Genomic DNA, 6,422 nt, shown 5'->3' with positions numbered 1-6,422 from the left:
ATGAGGCCACGAACCAGGCACATATTGGGAACTTCATATCTGATGGATGAAAAGGGAAAGAGAGAAAAAAGCAGAAGGGAGAGAGGAGGCAGGATACATATGGGGGAAGGGAAAGAGTGAAAGAACAGAGGAAACTGGACTGACCACAGCGGACCTTCGTGCTTTCTGGGAGCAGCTCTGAATGGCCGGTCCTGAGACCAGCTACCCAAGCATAATGTGTGAAGGGTTTGAAAATTTCAGACTCATGGGCTCTGAACTCAATCAACCCCCCTCCCCAAATCCTTCTTATTAGGCTTAAAATGGTACCCAAAATAATGCATTTTTTAAATGCTCCTCAAGACACTCTCCGTGCGAATACCTGGCCGGAGAGGGCCAAAGCTATGGCGGCTGTTAGGATGGGAAAGGAGACAACCATGCCAGCGGGTCTGATATGTGCATCTGTAAGTGTGCATGTGGCTGGAGAAGAGGAGTCCAAGGAGCAGCTAGTGAAACCAAAGCAGCAACCCATATATACTGCGCCACCTCTCCAGTCTAAATATGTTGAAGAACAGCCCGGTGATTTACAGATGGGCTTTGCGTCCATTCGCACTACAACTGGTCATTATATTGGCTGGTGCAAGGGTGTTTATGTCTTTGTGAAAAATCGATAATGGATACAGTACAATTTGGAAAAGATGCATATGTCTATTTGAAGAATCCACCTCGAGACTTTCTTCCAAAAATTGGAGTGATTACAGTTTCAGGATTGGCAGCCTTCATTTCAGCGAGAAAAGGTTCTAGGTTTGAGAGAATTGCTTATCCACTGGGACTGGCCACTTTAGGAGCAACTGTTCTCTACCCTGTTCAATCAGTAATGATTGCAAAGGTAACTGGGAAAAAGGCGTGTGCTATGAGCCAGCAAATTTATGAAGCAGTTCAATCATTGTGGACAAAAAAACAACAAAAAGGAGTCATTTCCTGAACCAAAAGAAAAAACTAAGCTAGGAAGCTCTGATGAAACAGAAATACCTGCAAAAACAACTCACAACCTTTGTGCCTTGCCAACAGAACTCAGCTCTGAAACAAAGACCAAACCAGAACGCACCTCAGGTGCTACACAGTTTATGCCTGACCCCAAGCTCATGGATCACGGGCAGTTCCATCCAGAGACGTAGATATGTACGGCACTAGAAGCTGAAGTAGCCTGCAGAGAGAACTACAAGACGTGTGAAGTTGCGAATAATGATGAAAAAAATCACGTAATGGGTAACTGTGATGCACAGAGTATAATTTAAACCAGGTTTTCCCCTTATATCTTTGAATGTACAGTTAGACAAATCATATAAGTGATTAAAACACAAATTGAATACAATCCAAACAATATTAAATGATAGATGAAGACACAGAGGTAGAAGTATTAGGATGCATTTGGTGACTTTTAAGGGTATTTATAAAAATAATAAAAATAAATATATGAACACAGATGAGACTAAAATCTGAAAAAATATGTATGTGTATCTATAAATATGTATACATTTGCACATATATATTTGCTTTAGCTCTTCTGAATTAATGTCAGCTAAATTAGAATAGTGTGTGGAAGGATGTGTTCCCTCCTCCTCTTTGTTTTTCATTTCCCAGAGCTGGAATAAAATATCCATATTTTATGACAAAAAGAAAAGAAAAGAAAAGAAAACGCTCCTCAGGTGACACTGCTATACGGTCAAATTTGGAGAGGCAAAGGGAATATTTGTATGCTCAGAGCTGCTTGGGTAGTCACAAAATATGACTCAGGCCACTTCGGACGACAAAAAAATGACAGCATTATGAAGACAAGTATAAGGGGTTATATATACATATTTAAGCAAGAGGAAAATGCCATTTAGAAAAGAAAGTATTGAGGGGATGCTGGTCACTCAGCCTCTCTGGACTCTTCTGATTATGCAAAAGTAACAGAAGCCTAATGATTAAGGGAAATCCCACCCAGAAGATTTCCACGATATTCTCTTTGATGCCTCAGAAGAGAATGGAGATCCTGAGATGGAGAGCAGGAGAGGAAATGAGACAGTTCTAGAGCAATGGTAAAAGCCATCCCAACCACTGGCAGGACCAAGGTATTTCTGAAAACTTTTCAATGGCAAGAAGGCTGAAAACATGGCTTCACGTTACATGTGCATCTGTACTATCCAGCAGAGCTCTCCATTACACCCCAAATATCACCAAGTCTATTACACACAATCGCATTGGCTTAGTGATGTTTGATGAATCAAGAAGGAAGGTGTGTCCATACATGAGGAAAGGTCCTGTAGGGAAGGGACAGCAGAAGTGGGGACTGAAAAAGAATATAGAGAATAATCTGAAAGAAAACATATATAGATGTATAACTGAATCGCTTTGCTGTACACCTGAAACTAACACAAAAGGGTATGTCAACTATACTGCAATTAAGATAAAAAAAAAGAGAGAGAGAGAGAGAGAAAGTAGCGGCCCGTGATTCATTCCAGAGCAGGAACTTGGTGCAAAAAGTGACTGGACAAATCAAGCCTTACCCTGCACTGCTTTTTAATCCTGGAAACTTCTGGATTCTTCAAAAAAATATTCGGAAAGGTATTGGAATTCCCACAGGTAGGCTTCTATTATCTTCAGACAAAGGATTTGTACAATAAAAGCATTTTTACTTCTTCTACTCAAAATTCTTTTCAAGTGGTGACTGCAGTGGGTTAGAGATATAGCTGAGAGAACTAGCCTCTGTCTTTCCTATGTTTCTTCTCTTCCTGAGGTGTTTCATTTGTCACCTCTTCTTTCTTCATAATTGACTCAAAATCTCTTCTTTTCTGATCTTTCTTAAAGGCAAGTAAAAAAAAATGGTAACATGTGAATCTAGTATTTCCCTTTAATGACTATTTACACCTATCCTAACCACATTCACTCATTTTTAATATTTGACAGAGGGGAAAATCACTGCCAGTATTCATATTTCCCTCTCTCTAATTTTAGCCCTAGGCACTGAATTATTAACGCATAAATGAACAATGCAGTTTGCATCACCCACCACAGAGAAAGATGTTAAAATTCTTAATGGGCCTTAGGAACGCCATTGACTTAACTTATTGTAGGTATTTCTTGAGACAAGCCCATAACTTCAACTTTATTGTTTTCCTTATATAGTAATTTGTACAAAACCGACCCCCAGATATCTTGAAATAAGAAAAAGTATCTTAGAATATTGGAGTGAAAAGCAACTTCCAAAATCATTTAGTAAAAGTCCTTTTGTTTTTGAGACATAGAATTAGATGCTTATAGATATGAAGAGATTTGGCTAAGGTTATATATTTCTTTGGTGTCATGTCTCAAATCAGAATACATAAATTTCATTCATTCATTGATAAATATTTGTTAAAGAAATTCCATGTGCCAGGTTCTTTCTGAACATCGATTTTTTTTTTTTTTAGAAAAATGAAAAGATATAATCCCTGGCTCACGTTGCTTTCTAGAGAGGAGACCAATATGCAAAGAAAATTTGCAATTTTCAGAAATGCAATTTTCAATAATATGAATTCCAGTAATTTAATTGACCAGGGGATGCATGAGGAGTGGGACAGGATGATGGCTACTCTCATCCCAAACCTCTTTGGGGTGCTAGTGTTAGTAATTTGTAAGTATACACTTCTGTTTCAAATATAATACCACGCTCCAAAGATTATCCTGATAGTATGTTGATGGCATCGTGACTCACTTCAAAGCGATACAGGGACTTGGCAATAGTTGCATTTCCAAGGTCACGAAGGTGTCCGTTTGACCTCAGTCCAAGAGCAAAAAGTTCAAAGGAAACATGGTCCCTGGGGTCCTGAGCCCGGAACCTCTGCAGGTTGGTAAAGATGCAATGAGAGGATAGGAAGTCAAAATCAACTTTGGAAACACCAGGCAGGGTAGGACTACACTGAAATCACCATCAAGTTACTGAGGAATTCATACCCTGAAACCGGGAGGGAAATGAGAACCCCAGCCATGGTCCTATGGAGCCAGTCCGCAAGTCCGGTGCTTCAGTCTCTCTCTGAAACCTGGATTCCTCCGGCACATCATGACAGTTCTGCAGTGCCTGGCAGATGTGTGCATCTCCTAAATCAAACCGCCTGGGATCTGCCCCAGCAGGCTCTCTTCTACTCCACAGCAGCCTCATTGTCTGGGGGGGACCAGCTGTGCACCGACAGAGCCTCTGAAAACATAGCTCTCCTTCCCCAATTTCATCATGAAACCATAATGCAGTAAATCTCAGGCCAAAAACCTATTAGTACCCAAGAGGGGTTATAGGAAAGAGCTTTTTTGATGTAAAGTCAAGTTTCATCTGTCAGGAGTGGAACAATGGAAATGCACTGGTCCAGAGTCATGGCAAAGCATGAGGAGTCACTGTCCCACTGTGAGGACACAGGGACCTTGATTGTGACTATCTGGTCAACTTCTAGGAGGCATTCAGCCGCATAGTCCCAGCTCCTTGCCCCTGTGCCAGAGCAGAGATGCTTTAAGGTTTCAAGATGTTTCTTGAGGTTGTAGATCACTTTAGCCCATAGGTCATGTTCAACAAATCTCATGGGCAAAGGAATGTTGGGATAATTGTCATGATCAGTGTAAGAAGTAAGTGTGAGAATGAAATTATCTAGTTCTCTCCTCCATTAAAAGCAATCTTTCCTCGAATGGTTAAGATTTGGAGAAGCAACAGAAGATGTATGTTACAGAATATATGTTTTGTTATGTGTAGGACCACACACTAGCACCCCAAAGTGGTTCATTGTCCTTTTCAAATCAGTGTTAGAAGACCCTACAACTATACTTTCAAAATAATTAAAGGTTAACTTTGCTTGTTTCACATGGATACGTTTTAGGAGCTCTGAGACACTCGATCGGCTGCCCCAGACACAGACCATCTCTTGGACAGAGGAATGTTCCCACAAGTAAATACCATGCCTACTTCATTAAAGTCCACACATCTGATAGTAGCTGCAGGGCTTCTGCATGCCCGCGGCCTTAGACTAGGATACAGGGTGTCTTGCTTTCTCTCCTTAGATATCATCTATTCCCGCTCTGTCATTTTACAAACAAGGAAACCGAGGCTAAGAGGAATGATCTGACTTCACAGGTGGCAGAGACCGAGCTAGAACAACACTCCAGACCGCCAGACCCCTGGTCCAAAGTTTTTCATGTATGACAGTGATTCATTTCGGGGCATGATTGGATCACTGACTGACTCCATTTTCAACAGCATTGGTAAAAAGCTTAACAAAGAGGGAGATGAACAATGTAGAAAAGTGTTGATAAATAGCATTCTACCCATAGTTTAATTTAGAATAAATGTATTGAGGTCTTGCACACCCTCCACGGGATCGGCCTATTCCAGGGGAAAGACAGGGAGTGGGGAAGCAGGGTTATGTGAGCGTATGTTCGCGCACAGGCTGGGGAGAGAGTGGGCAGAATGGGAGACAGACCAAAACCACAAGAGGGGCCTTTCCTCATAGATTCTGCTTTTCTCAGCCTCCCACAGAGCCTAACAGGCAGAGAGAAGGCCCGTGCCTTTGCTGTGTGTTTACTTTCCACTGAACTGTTTTACTGCTTCCTGTTTTCCTCCCCCTCTATTTATTCAGGTTAGGTCCATGCTTGGGAGATGAGGGTGGGAGGAAATCCAGAGCCATGTGCTGGAGCCTCGGTGCCTCCCCTGAGACTTCCAGGGCTGGGTGGGACGTCTTCCTGTTTGCCAAGCTTTCCATGGATGCTGTAGAGTAGGGAGCGGCTACAGATCCAAATGTGTGCTTAACTGTGCTCTCCTCAAGCTCTTGTACCTGTTCATTTTGAGGAGTGAGTGGCTTTAACAAAGGTGGTGCAGGGGGAAACATTTTAAAACCTAGCCTGGGAAGGATGCCTCATTGAGACGTCCTGACCACCGACAAAGCAGGAAGATCTCTACGTGAGCCTGCTCTTAAGTTTCCCAGTTGTGCACAAGATGTTTCCAGGTCTCCATGAGCATAGACCCAGTCTTTTCTGCCTCTAGGAGAATAACCAGGGTACCTTCTTGTGGCCATAGAGTTTGGAGAGAAACATATCAGTACTGAGTACCTTTCTTATGCCAAGCTCTGTTCCTAACATGTTTACACGTATTACCTCATTTTATTCTCACAGAAAGTCTAGAAGACATGAACTCCATTGATGTTCAGAATCCATGCTTGAATTAGCGTGCTTGTCTGTGCATTCACCAATAAAATGCCATCCTTCCAGAGCGAGTTACATGACGAGAAAGTGTGATTGAGTAAGTGGATCCAGCATTATCCACGTACCTAGAGAGGTGACCTAAAGCAAGTCATGTAATCTCTCTTTATGTCAATTTCCTCAGCAAATAATAACAATGACCTGGATCTACCTCATGGGGTGGTCTTGAGAACCAAATGAAATATTCT

At 41.9% G+C, this 6,422-nt stretch overlaps 1 pseudogene; it reads left to right on the top strand.

Moving 5' to 3' along the window:
* The first annotated feature begins 380 nt into the window (after nt 1-380).
* On the top strand, nt 381-1,177 carry LOC136141893 (MICOS complex subunit MIC27 pseudogene; annotated as a pseudogene).
* The last annotated feature ends 5,245 nt before the right edge of the window (nt 1,178-6,422 follow it).

The sequence above is a fragment of the Phocoena phocoena genome, chromosome 21 (genome assembly GCF_963924675.1).
Source record: "Phocoena phocoena chromosome 21, mPhoPho1.1, whole genome shotgun sequence".
Taxonomy (NCBI): Eukaryota; Metazoa; Chordata; class Mammalia; order Artiodactyla; family Phocoenidae; genus Phocoena; species Phocoena phocoena.
This window is presented reverse-complemented; position numbering and strand designations above follow the sequence as displayed.